This window comes from Triturus cristatus, chromosome 1_2 (genome assembly GCF_964204655.1).
Source record: "Triturus cristatus chromosome 1_2, aTriCri1.1, whole genome shotgun sequence".
In the NCBI taxonomy this organism is placed as follows: domain Eukaryota; kingdom Metazoa; phylum Chordata; class Amphibia; order Caudata; family Salamandridae; genus Triturus; species Triturus cristatus.
This window is the reverse complement of record NC_140580.1, coordinates 835,940,719-835,954,727: the sequence shown is the minus strand read 5'-3', so window position 1 is coordinate 835,954,727 and position 14,009 is coordinate 835,940,719.

Genomic DNA, 14,009 nt, shown 5'->3' with positions numbered 1-14,009 from the left:
CCACGCAAAGGTAGAATGGGAGGAAAACCAGTGGGAAGAACTCACCAAGGCCCTAGCGATCCAAAACCAACGTTTGTTCTGGAGGATTGTGAACGGGGGGTCGGGGAACTTACAATCGGCATTAGAGCCCAATATTGCCCCAGGGGTGTGGCAGGCTCACTTCCAGACCCTATACAGTTCTGAGCCGGGAGAATCTCCAGCTGCTGATGAGGTGGGCTGGCCGGACTATGCAGGGGAGCCTATAACGCTGGGCGAGGTCACCGCTGCCATCTCAGGACTGGCTTTTGGAAAGGCGCCGGGACTGGATGGATTACCAGGGGATATGTTTAAACAGGAGCCCACTGTTTGGGCCCCTTACCTTACCGCCCTTTTTAATGGAGTTCTTGGAGGCATGGAAATCCCTAGTACTTGGCTGGGGGCAGAGGTGGTCCCCATCTTTAAAAAGGGCTCGCCTCTCCTCCCAGCCAACTACAGACCAATCAGCTTGATAGATGTGGCACAGAAACTGTTTGGTAGGGTGTTGCTGAATAGGCTCCAGGACTGGATGGAGGAGGTGGGTGCCCTTAGTCCCTATCAGGCGGGATTTAGGAAGGGGGTATCCACAGTGGACCAGGTTTTTAGATTGAACCTGATCTACTGGAGGGCTGCAAAATTCGAGGGCGGTAGTCTGTACACAATTTTTGTGGACCTACGGGCCGCCTTCGATCTGGTGCCCAGGGGGAAACTTTGGAGCGTCCTGGCAGAGATGGGTCTTCCCCCGGACATCCTATTGACCTTACAGAGGCTGCATCATAATAATTACGCCCGAGTGAGGTGCGGGAGGTCGGGGGAACTGACCGACAGATTCCCCGTTGGCCGGGGGGTAAGACAGGGTTGTGTGTTGGCACCGACCCTGTTTTGCCTCTTCGTCAACGGGGTAATCGCCCACCTGAATGCCATTGAATATACTGACGCCCCGAAATTAAATGGCAGCAGGGTGCCCGCAATTATGTTTGCGGACGACACCCTGCTGCTATCCAAAACCCCTATGGGTATACAGAGGATTCTGGACTCCTTTGTGGCCTTCTGTACCGACAGGGGGCTGGAAATTAATGCGGCAAAAACCAAATTCATGGTTTTGAACCCAAGACAAAAATTGCGGCTAAATCCGCAATTGGGAGCTGTACGGCTCGAGAGAGTGGCCACCTTCGAATATCTTGGTGTAACTCTCAACGAAACCATGACTTGGGGATCTCACCAGAGTAGGGCTAACCTTAAACTCACGCAAACCACTGGGGGTATTGCCCGGATGATGACTGGTTCATCATACCGTCCATTGGGGGCACTAATTCAGATATATAAGGCCCATGCCAGGGGAGCGATAATGTATGGGGCGGAACTATGGGGCCATACGCCTTGCAGGAGTCTGTCCCTAACGGAAAATAAGTTTATAAGACAGATAGCCGCACTCCCGCCCAGCACCCCGCTCCTCCCCCTGAGGCTTGATTTGGGCCTACGACCGTTAGCTGATGAAATAAGCCTGAGACCCATAGCATTCTGGCGTAGGCTGTGGAGTAGCAATGATCTTGCAGAATATCGGGCGGAACTGGTCGAACTTCTGAACCACTCAAAAGTGCTCAATATCCCTTGGGTTAAAAACATCCAAGCCACTTGCATGGAAATAGGGCTCCCCGATTTATGGACTGAGCCAGCGAATGCCGCACTAAATATTTCCAAAAAGTCCCTGGCTAACGTATATTACGAACACAAAATAGCCAGGACCCAAGCCACTCAGGCACAGGGGTCCTTATCCTCTGTGTTCCTGCAAACCAAGGATTTCTATAGGTTTGAGAAGGTACTGGATCCTATTTCCCCTGTACTGGCCCGGAAGCTGTTTCTCCAATGGAGATACGGCACACTGCCTTTCCGGTCTTTTACATGCACATGGCCATCGGCTCCCACCACAAAGCAGTGTCCGGCTTGTGATGCTACGGAGGAAACTGATTTGCATGTGGCTTTCTTCTGCCCAGCCTACAAGGCAGCACGAAAATACTGGCTCCTTCCGCTGATAAGGAATATGGGCTGCAGGGAATATGCACCAATGTACAGGATTTTAAAATCTGATGTCTCTGGCCCAACTGTCTTCGCGTTAACAAAATTTCTTACCAACGTTTGGCATACACGCAACCGTATTCTAAAGGCGTTGGGTCCCTCTTAGTGATTGAACATGTTGATTGTTTATTGTTGCTACTTTGATAACTGTTGTTTAATAACTTTTTATCCCAAATGCTGATTATTTATGTATTTTATGTCTATGTATATATTTTATCTGTGCTTTTATGGTCATCGACCGAAATAAAGCTATCAAACTAAAGTTAGCTGCTCAGGGCACTGTGCCACTGCCAACCAGTGCCACAGTGCAAGTGCTCCCTATGAAAAATGTATACATTGATTGGTGTCCATGTTTGGCTTATTTGGTTTACTATCAGCACCTAGTAAAGTGCACCAGGAGTGCCAGGGCTTGTAAATACAAATGCTGCTGGTGGGTTTGCAGCACTGGTTGTGCCACCCACAGAAGCAGCCTAGTAAAATGTGTCTAAGGCCTGCCATTGCAGAACCTGCATGCAGTCTGGTACTGTCATGCTGATTGCGCAAGTGCACCTACTTGCCAGTCCCTAAACCTTCCCTTAACTACATATTAGTCACCCCTCTGGTAGGCCCAAGGGCAGGGTGCATTGTATGAATAAGGTAGGGCATGCCCTGATGTGTGTGGCATGTCCTAATAGTGAATTACAGCCATTTTCGTTTTTCACTATTGAAAGGCTACCTGCTCTCCATAGACCAGAATGGGCTGCTGGAATTATTACACTCTATAATCCCAGCGGACTCAGAGAGCATGGTAGAAAGTCAAGTTTAGTATGCCTGAACTCAGAATAATAAAATACTTCTTTTAGTAAAGTTTATTTTAATATCCTGTGTTTGTAAATACTACTTTTAGAAAGTTAGTATTTACTTGCCTAACCATCTCAGTCCGCCTCTGCTGTGTGTGTGTGTGCTGCCTAGGTTCAGTGAGGGGTAGGGCTAGGGAATTCCAGGAGACAGGCTGGCTGCCAGGTGGTGGGTAGAGAGATTACACCAGGATGGGTGGGAGGAGTACACCTTGACTCTGAGTAGGGCTGTGCTCTGCCCACCACAATGCTGGCTCCGCCCCCTGTGGAGCGGCTGATGTCTCTGCCCTGTGCATTGAAAGGAAAGAGCAGAGTCACCACAACAAAGTGCTCCAAAACCGGACTGAGACAGGCACAGGCCCCCTGGCCACAAAGCACAAAAGAAACTGTGTATAAAAGAAGGAGCCCTGCTCCTAAGAAATCAGATCCTGTTTATACCAAGAAGAACCTCTGCCGGAAGAGAAGGACCTGGGAAAGCTACATGGAGGAGTACTGTCTCTAAGCCTGAGAGACTGGCCTGTGGTGGGTGCCTTGCTGCAAGAAGGAGAGGAAAAGACTGAGAAAGACTTTTTATTCAACTTGTGCTGTATGAACAATCTCCAAGGGCTTGCTTGTGAACTTGCCCCCTGAACTGCGCCCCAGGAACAGTGGGCACTACCCCTCCCTGGAAGGAAGGAAGCTGCTGCTGGTGAATTGCCCTTCAACCGCTGACTCCAGAAACCTGAGTGCGTCTGGGAACCTGTCCCGCACTCTGGGAACCTGTGTGCCCTCATCCCGCCGAGCAAAGTGACCCCTGCACGACTGTGCCACAGAAAGCATCGTAACTGCCTGCCCCGCATGTCCTGAACACCGCGACCAGCTGCCCCCTCGAGCCGGAGCTCGCATCGTAAGGAAGGACCGTCTGGTCTAAGCACCGAGACTCTGTGGCCCCCGAGCCGTAGAGTCCACCGTAAGGACCAACTGCACCGCGTTTGCCACTCCTGGACGACGCCTTGTCAGCAGCGCCTTGCCGCTGGATTCACCCCCAAGCCGCCCCTCCTTCCACGAGCAACGAAGTCCAGAGGCGCCCCACAACGCATTGCTGCCCTCTGCCAGACGGGACTGCACCGCGATGTGGGACGCCCCCTCTACGACTGCCAAGGCTGCCTCGAACTCCCCGTAAAGAAACAAGGTACTGTGCGCCTCGAACGCCTCAGCGTACTTGCAGCGTACGGCTGCAGCGCAGGGAACTGTGTGTGCTCTGATCCCCAGCTCATAGGCAGTATACGGTCGTCTCACCTAGAACTGTACGCGTCCTCGTGGGCCAACTGTACGGCCCGTACAGCCGTACAAGTCATCGTCCCCATACGCTTACCCACGCGGGAAGCGTGAGCGATCGTAGCGAGCGTCCCGCAGGGCAGTACGACGCACACCAACACCTGTACGACGCGTACCAACGCCGGTACGTCACGTACGGACAGCGCTACAGCGCGCACTGGCCCCAAAGAGGTGTAGTCTGCACCCAATCTTGCCTTCTTAAGAACTATGGCATCCAAGATCAAGATTTAAACAGTATCACAAGTAACTGGAACTGTGTCCGAAGTCTGAAGACTGTAACTAAAGCATGCTTGAAGAATTTACATAAAGAACTTTATTTTCTTATAAATACAGTCTGGTGTCTCTGTGTGGTGGGATGGTGATTGTTGTGGGATCTCATAAATGTTTAACCTTATGTACTCTAGAGATTAGCCTGACTGCTCACGCCACACTACCTAGAGGGTGACCAGGGGTTATTCGCTGAGGGTAATCCTTTGCCCTGACTTAGAGGAGAGGTTCCCTGCTTATCGCAAGTGCATACCTGCGCCAACCAGAGACCCCCGATTCTAACATTGGTGGCAGCGGTGAGGATCTACGGATTTGCATTTGTGGTGTCTGTGCAGTGAGTACTAGCCATTGCACAGTGTGGACAGTCCAGTAGCTTGAGCCACAGACTTTTAATTTTTGCTTGCCAAGAAAGAAGATCCCTTGTGTTTGGAGTCATGCCTGGCCCAAACAGCATAGAGAAAATGACCTCTGAAGCCTCTGAAATAGAAGAGGTTGAATGGGATGAGTCAAAACTGGACAGCTACAAGAGATGGGAACTCAAGTACTTCTGCAGGAAGCTCAAGGTTTCACATGTAGGATGCAGGATCAAAGCAGATCTCTACAAGGCACTGAAAGCCTGGATTGAATCAAGGGGTGCAACGGAGGATGTTGTACCAGTGGAACCAGCGGAGAGCGTTCATAGTTTTGGCAGAGGCCTGTCACCAGAGGAGCTGGCAGACAGACAGACCCACCAGGGATCATGAAATGAAATTGGCAGATCTGAAATTAAATGGGCAATTGGCGCTAGAAAGCAAGAAGATGGCTCTGGAAGAAAGAAAAATTCAGACGGAGCATTGGGGAGCGGGGTTGTGGGGGCGGTTCCTCAGTGAGGGGCAGGACACACTCTTAGATTTGCCCTCTGAAGTCTATAACTCTTACCCCCACATGAAGGAAGCTTTAATGACCAGATATGGGCTAACTCCTGAATTAAATAGACAGAGGTTCAGGGGGTGTACCAAGATCGTTGGGAGTACCTATGTGGAGTATGTAACCTTTTTCAGCAGAGCACTGGATGGCTGGGTGAAGGGTAGCAAAGTGAATGATTACCAAGGTCTCTTTGATTTAATTGCATGGGAGCACTTGTCCCTTAATTGTTTTCCTGAGCTACGCCAACACCTGATCGATAGCAAGCTGACTAACCCTAGGAAGCTTGCTGAGGAGGCGGACCGCTGGGTCAGCACCAGGGTCCACAAGGGTCAAGTGGGAGACTCCGCCAAGGGTGGGCAGGGTCCCCAGCAGAAGAGTGGGGGGGACAGGGGAAAACAGAAAGGGTTCCCAAAAGGCCCCCAAAGTAATACCCAAGGGATCCAGCAGAAAGATTCTCAGCCTCCCCCACCCCCGAAGCAGACAGGGGCCCCGACAGTTAAACCTGTTCCCAAGGGGCCACCACAATGTTATAAATGTGGTGAGCTGGGTCACTTTGCCAGTGATCCCAAGTGTCACCAGTATGTAAAACCAGCACCCACTGGTGTTCTACCCAAGCAGATGGCTACAGTAGCCTTTGGGGAGGAGGTAGAAGGCCAAGGTGGGTGGGACCCCGTTCAGATGACCCTAGTCTCACTAGGAGACAGTGAAATGGTCCCTAAAACCGACTTGCCCTCTAACACTAAGAAATATGGGCAAGTGGTGACCATCAATGGGAGGAAGGTAGAGGCTCTTCGAGACACAGGCACCAGTGTGACTGCAGTCCGGCAGCACCTGGTATCTCAAGAGCAGGTTGTACCCCATGCCTATTGTCAGGTCGTCAATGCTGACAACACAGAGAGTCGTTGTCCAATGGCTCAGGTTCCCTTTGAGTGGGGGGGGGTCTCTGGTACTCTGCAAGTCGCTGTGAGAACTGCCATGCCTGTAGACTGTCTCCTAGGAAATGATTTGGAGAGCTCCCCTTGGGAAAAGGTTGAGAAGACAGCTCACCTGCGGATGGTGGGTTTACCCGACTGGGCGTGCGTGACCACCCGGTCAATGGATGCCAGTAGGGGTGTTCAAGAGATCCTGGAGCCTGAGGAAGAGGCCCAGGAACCGGCCTTAGGGAGAGCGCGCAGGAGGCACGGGAAACCGGCCCGTAAAGTTCCCACGGCCCAGGAGGAAGCAGACCTTGAGGGGGATGCCCTGGAGCCTACCGGGGAACAGATAGCCGAACTGGGGACCTGCCTGAGCTGACCCATTGGCAGCAAGAAGGAGGCCCCTCCAGGGAGGAATTCTGCAGGGAGCAGAGAGAATGCCCCTCTCTCGTGGGTATGCGGCAGCAGGCTGCAGCCCAGGCCAATGGTGATCAGTCCGGTACACATTTCATTTACTGGGAGAATGACCTGTATTCCGAGCCTAAGGTTGCTGAACCTGGGTCAGCCCGTGCGCTGGTGGTACCCCAGAAGTTCAGAGCCTTCCTACTGGGGCTGGCTCACGATGTGCCATTAGCAGGGCATTTGGGGCAGGACAAGACCTATGAGAGGCTTGTCACCCACTTTTATTGGCCTCAAATGCACAGGAGCTCAGATGCTCATTGTAGGACCTGCCAGACTTGCCAGGCAAGTGGTAAGAGTGGAAGGAAGCAAAAGGCTCCACTCCAACCTTTCCCTGTGGTCAGTACCCCATTCCAGCGAGTGGGAATTGACATTGTGGGGCCACTGGACCCCAAGACAGCCATGGGCAACAGGTTCATCCTGGTCTTGGTGGACCATGCCACCCGGTACCCTGAAGCCATCCCCCTGAGGACAGTGACGGCCCCCGTGGTGGGACGGGCACTGATGGGAATTTTCTCACGAGTGGGATTCCCTCTGGAGGTGGTGTCTGACAGGGGCACCAATTTCATATCGAAATATATGAAATCCCTTTGGGAACAGTGTGGTGTAAGCTACAAGTTTACCACCCCTTACCACCCCCAAGGAAACGGGTAGGTTGGGAGATTCAATCGAACCCTAAAAGGCATGATTTTGGGTCTTGAGGAACCCATGAGGCGTAAGTGGGATGTCCTCTTACCATGCCTTCTCTTTGCGTACCGTGAGGTGCCACAGAAGTCTCTAGGGTTCAGTCCCTTTGAGCTTCTGTATGGCCACCCAGTACAAGGACCTCTCAGTCTGGTCAAGGAAGGCTGGGATCAATCTCCCAGGAAACCTCCCCAGAATGTATACAGTTACATGCTGGCCTTCAGGAACCAGACTAGGCGTTTCAGGCAACTTGCTGAGGCAAATCTGGAAGCCAGCCAGGAGGAAAAGAAGCGGTAGTACGACCAGAATGCCACTCTGGTTGAGCTTCAACCTGGACAAAAGGTATGGGTCCTGGCCCCTGTGGAGCCTTGTGCACTCCAAGACAAGTGGACCGGACCCTTTGAGATTGTGGAGCGCAGGAGTCCTGTTACCTATTTGGTGGACCTGCAGTCTCCCAGGAACCCCTTGAGGGTCCTACATGTCAATCGACTAAAGCTCCACTTGGAGAGGTCCGAAGTGGACATGCTCTTGGCCACAGATGATGGGGCAGAAGAGGAGTCCGAGCCTCTTCCTGACCTCCTGGTAGCCTCAGAGCGAGACGGGTCAGTGAATGGAGTTAACCTCTCACCCACCCTGACCCCTGAGCAACTGGATGACTGCCGCCAGCTGCTGGGGCAGTTTCCTGACCTGTTCTCCCTGGTTCCTGGTGTCACAGATTGGTGCGTCCATGATGTGGACACAGGAGACAACTTGCCAGTGAAGCACAAGGCTTACAGAGTGACTGACAGGGTCAGAGCCTGCATCAAAGAGGAGGTCTCAAAGATGCTTGCTCTAGGGGTGGTTGAGTCCTCCAGCAGTCCTTGGGCCAGCCCAGTGGTCTTGGTCCCAAAGGCTGCAGCGCTGGGTGCCACACCCGAACTCCGATTCTGTGTGGACTACAGAGGACTCAATTCAGTCACCAAGACTGACGCGCACCCCATCCCCAGAGCTGATGACCTCATCGATCGGTTAGGGGCTGCACGGTACCTCAGCACGTTTGATTTGACGTCTGGGTACTGGCAGATCGCCTTGACTGATGGGGCCAAAGAGAGGTCCGCATTCTCCACACCAGATGGGCATTTCCAGTTCCGGGTTATGCCATTTGGGATGAAGAATGCCCCTGCGACCTTCCAGAGGTTGGTCAACCAGGTGTTGGCTGGGCTGACGGAGTTCAGCGCCGCCTACCTGGATGACATCGCAGTGTTTAGTGGCATATGGAAAGAACACCTGCACCACCTCTGGGAAGCGCAAGGCAGGCCTCACGATCAAGGCAAGCAAGTGTCAGAGTCCGTGGTGTACTTGGGACACCAAGTGGGGAGCGGCCAGGTGGCGCCCCTCCAACCCAAGATTGAAACCATCCTGGCTTGGGAGCCCCCAAAGACCCAGACAGAGATGAGGGTCTTTTTAGGACTCACAGGGTACCATAGGAGGTTTGTCAAGGGGTATGGCAGCATTGTTGCTCCCTTGACAGAGCTGACTTCGAAGAAGCAGCCCAGGAAAGTGATCTGGACTGACACCTGTCAGAAGGCTTTTGACACCCTGAAGACTGCCATGTGCACGGCGCCGTGCTCTTGGCTCCTGACTTCTCCAAAGAATTCCTAGTGCAGACAGACACATCAGAGCACGGTGTAGGGGCTGTTCTCTCACAAATGACTGAGGAGGGCTGGGACCAACCTGTAGCCTTCATTAGTAGGAGGTTACTTCCACGGGGGCAACGGTGGAGTGCAATCGAGCGAGAAGCATTTGCTGTGGTCTGGGCGCTGAAGAAGCTAAGACCCTACTTGTTTGGGTCTCACTTCCGGGTTCAGACCGACCACAGGCCCCTCAGATGGTTGATGCAAATGAGGGGTGAGAACCCAAAACTGTTGAGGTGGTCCATCTCCCTACAGGGTATGGACTTTACGGTGGAACATCGCCAATGCTGACGGTCTGTCCAGGTTTTTCCACCTTAGTGAAGAGGAACTCCCTGGGGTAGGGTAGTTCCCCCTACATTTCAGCTGGAGGGGACACGTGTTAGACCTGGCACCTTGGCGTGAGATTCCCTCCCACTTTTTGCTGATGTGCCTCATGTGTTTTGTTGGTGTTAGCTGCTCAGGGCACTGTGCCACTACCAACCAGTGCCACAGTGCAAGTGCTCCCTATGAAAAATGTATACATTGATTGGTGTCCATGTTTGGCTTATTTGGTTTACTATCAGCCCCTAGTAAAGTGCATCAGGAGTGCCAGGGCTTGTAAATACAAATGCTGCTGGTGGGCTTGCAGCACTGGTTGTGCCACCCACAGAAGCGGCCTAGTAAAATGTGTCTAAGGTCTGCCATTGCAGAACCTGCGTGCAGTCTGGTACTGTCATGCTGACTGCGCAAGTGCACCTACTTGCCAGTCCCTAAACCTTCCCTTAACTACATATTAGTCACCCCTCTGGTGGGCCCAAGGGCAGGGTGCATTGTAGGAATAAGGTAGGACATGCCCTGATGTGTGTGGCATGTCCTAATTGTGACTTACAGCCATTTTCGTTTTTCACTATTGAAAGGCTACCTGCTCTCCATAGGCCAGAATGGGCTGCTGGAATTATTACACTCTATAATCCCAGCGGACTCAGAGAGCATGGTAGAAAGTCAAGTTTAGTATGTCTGAACTCAGAATAATAAAATACTTCTTTTAGTAAAGTTTATTTTAATATCCTGTGTTTGTAAATACTACTTTTAGAAAGTTAGTATTTACTTGCCTAACCATCTCAGTCTGCCTCTGCTGTGTGTGTGTGTGCTGCCTAGGTTCAGTGAGGGGCAGGGCTGGGGAATTCCAGGAGACAGACTGGCTGCCAGGTGGTGGGTAGAGAGATTACACCAGGATGGGTGGGAGGAGTACACCATGACTCTGAATAGGGCTGTGCTCTGCCACCACAATGCTGGCTCTGCCCCCTGTGGAGCGGCTGATGTCTCTGCCCTGTGCACTGAAAGGAAAGAGCAGAGTCACCACAACAAAGTGCTCCAAAACCGGACTGAGCCAGGCACAGGCCCCCTGGCCACAAAGAACAAAAGAAACTGTGTATAAAAGAAGGAGCCCTGCTCCTAAGAAATCAGATCCTGTTTATACCAAGAAGAACCTCTGCCGGAAGAGAAGGACCTGGGTAAGCTACATGGAGGAATACTGTCTCTAAGCCTGAGAGACTGGCCTGTGGTGGGTGCCTTGCTGCAAGAAGGAGAGGAAAAGACTGAGAAAGACTTTTTATTCAACTTGTGCTGTATGAACAATCTCCAAGGGCTTGCTTGTGAACTTGCCCCCTGAACTGCGCCCCAGGAACAGTTGGCGCTACCCCTCCCTGGAAGGAAGGAAGCTGCTGCTGGTGAATTGCCCTTCAACCGCTGACTCCAGAAACCTGAGTGCGTCTGGGAACCTGACCCGCACTCTGGGAACCTGTGTGCCCTCATCCCGCCGAGCAAAGTGACCCCTGCACGACTGTGCCGCAGAAAGCATCGTAACGGCCTGCCCCGCCTGGCCTGAGCACCGCGACCTGCTGCCCCCTCGAGCCGGAGCTCGCATCGTAAGGAAGGACCGTCCGGTCTAAGCACCGAGACTCTGTGGCCCCCGAGCCGTAGAGTCCACCATAAGGACCAACTGCACCGTGTTCGCCTCTCCTGGATGACGCCTTGTCGGCAGCGCCTCGCCTCTGGATTCACCCCCAAGCCGCCCCTCCTTCCACAAGCATCGTGACGAGCAACGGAGTCCAGAGGCGCCCCACAACGCATCGCTGCCCTCTGCCAGACGGGACTGCACCGCGACGTGGGACGCCCCCTCTACGACTGCCAAGGCCGCCTCGAACTCCCCGTAAAGAAATAAGGTACTGTGCGCCTCGAACACCTCAGCGTACTTGCAGCGTACGGCTGCAGCGCAGGGAACTGTGTGTTCTCTGATCCCCAGCTCATAGGCAGCGTACGGTTGTCTCACCTAGAACTGTACGCGTCCTCGTGGGCCAACTGTACGGCCCGTACAGCTGTACAAGTCATCGTCCCCGTACGCTTACCCACGCGGGAAGCATGAGCGATCGTAGGGAGCGTCCCGCAGGGCAGTACGACGCGCACCAACACCTGTACGACGCGTACCAACGCCGGTACGTCACGTACGGACAGCGCTACGGCGCGCACTGGCCCCAAAGAGGTGTAGTCTGCACCCAATCTTGCCTTCTTAAGAACTATGGCATCCAAGATCAAGATTTAAACAGTATCACAAGTAACTGGAACTGTGTCTGAAGTCTGAAGACTGTAACTAAAGCCTGCTTGAAGAATTTACATAAAGAGCTTTATTTTCTTATAAATACAGTCTGGTGTCTCTGTGTGGTGGGCTGGTGATTGTTGTGGGACCTCATAAATGCTTAACCTTATGTACTCTAGAGATTAGCCTGACTGCTCGCGCCACACTACCTAGAGGGTGAGCAGGGGTTATTCGCTGAGGGTAATCCTTTGCCCTGACTCAGAGGCGAGGGTCCCTGCTTGTCGCAAGTGCATACCTGCGCCAACCAGAGACCCCCGATTCTAACAGAGTAGTAGAGGGTGAGTAGTACAGGCTGGCTAGTAGATATTGAGTAATACATGGGTAAATATGTTCATACATATTGATAAATATGTATTTATATATTTCACCATTTATACATATATATGTATGCATATTTGTTGGAGTATATATGCATATATATGTGCATACTCTTGAATATGTTTATAGAGTGATGCATATGTATGCATTTGTGAATATATATTTGCATAAATGTAATTTAGTTTATTTTGCATATTGATAACTAGTAAGCAAATGGAGTTGTCATGTTTTTTATTAAGTCCACATTTATTAAGTCCACAGGTATAAACAATCAAAAAATGGAACATATTTTTATAGTGCTATTTTATGATGTTTGCTTAATGTACAAGTTAACAATCCTTAATTATATCTATTATGCAGCCATTGGAAAACATGACATCAATTGTTTTTGGCAAGTATGGCATTAGAGCGTCTCCAAAATCGTCAATGTCTGCTCCTATATCTAGAAAGTCCATTAGGATAGTATTGCTTATGTCCATAGATTTAAAATGTTCAGTGTCTTGTACTTGTACTGTTAGAGTACTTTTTTCTTGGGATGTATTTTCATGCCCATAGATTGGGATCGTCAGCTTCTCCTGAGGTGGTTCTATTACCTGCAAAGTAAAAAAAAATGTGTTAATAATGTAAATACTGTTGTCATTTATTGTATTGGCTGTAGGCCATTAGTGGCCTGATATGATTTAATGGTAGTCCACGTGCTTTTATTTTAGTATTTTAGAGGCGATAGAAAGACACAGATAGAAACAGAGACATTTAAAGGCACAGTGTAATGTAATGAAGTGCTTATATAGCGCTCTATCACCCGACGGGTATCCTGGCGCTTAAAAAGGAGAGTCCTCACCAGAAGTTAATAGGGGCAGCCGAGGTGTGGCAAAGGAAGCTAGAAGAAGAGAGAGTTAGAGTGGGAGATAGGGGTAGAGATAGATAGTGATAAAGACATACAGAGGAACAGAGAGAGATATATATAGAGTGATTTGGAGATATAGAGAGTGAAAGTTATATTGCGGGAGATAGTGAGAGATGGAGGGAGGCCGACAGAGAGAGTGAGAAATAGAGTGGGAGGTAGATTGAGAGGGGGAGAGAGAGACTGAGAAAGAGGGAGAGAGGCAGAGGCATTTGAGGGAATTAGAGGGAGACAGACAGAGTGGAAGATATGGAAAGGGAAAGGTAGACTGGGCGGAGATAGGAAGAGACCTAGAAAGGGAGAGATAGGGATATGGAGGGTGGGAGGGAGATGGTTAGAGGGAGGGAGAGAGAGAGAGTGGGAGGTAGATTGAGAGGGGGAGAGAGAGAGTGAGAAAGAGGGAGAGAGGCAGAGGCATTTGAGGGAGTTAGAGGGAGACAGACAGAGTGGAAGATATGGAAAGGGAAAGGTAGACTGGATGGAGATAGGAAGAGACCTAGAAAGGGAGAGATGGGGATATGGAGGGTGGGAGGGAGATGGTTAGAGGGAGGGAGAGAGAGAGAGAAGAAATGCAAAGAGTGAGAGATAGAGAGTGAGAGATATAGAGGGAGGCAGGTATAGGGAGTGAGGTATAGGGAGGTAGGCAGAGGGAGGGAGACAGTAAGAGTGGAACATGTGGGAGAGAGAGGGAGATTTGGAGACAGGAGGAATAAGTGACTTAATGAAGGTATGCAACAACATACGGGCCTGTTATTCATGCCTAGATTTATTTTATCTCTATATCCTTGGTTTCTTATAGTAGTGATGTTACTCTATTGATGTACCCTTTCTATAGGTCCTTTTCAATATGTGTTCATTTTCACTGGTGTGGCAATTGCTCATAAAGCACATACTAGGCAGGTAGGTAGAGGAAGTGAGTTACTGGTGGACAGAGGGAGGGCGACAGATGGAGCTAGGCAGAGGGAGAGAGAGAGAGAGGGAGGCAGCAAGAGGGGGAAGTGTAAA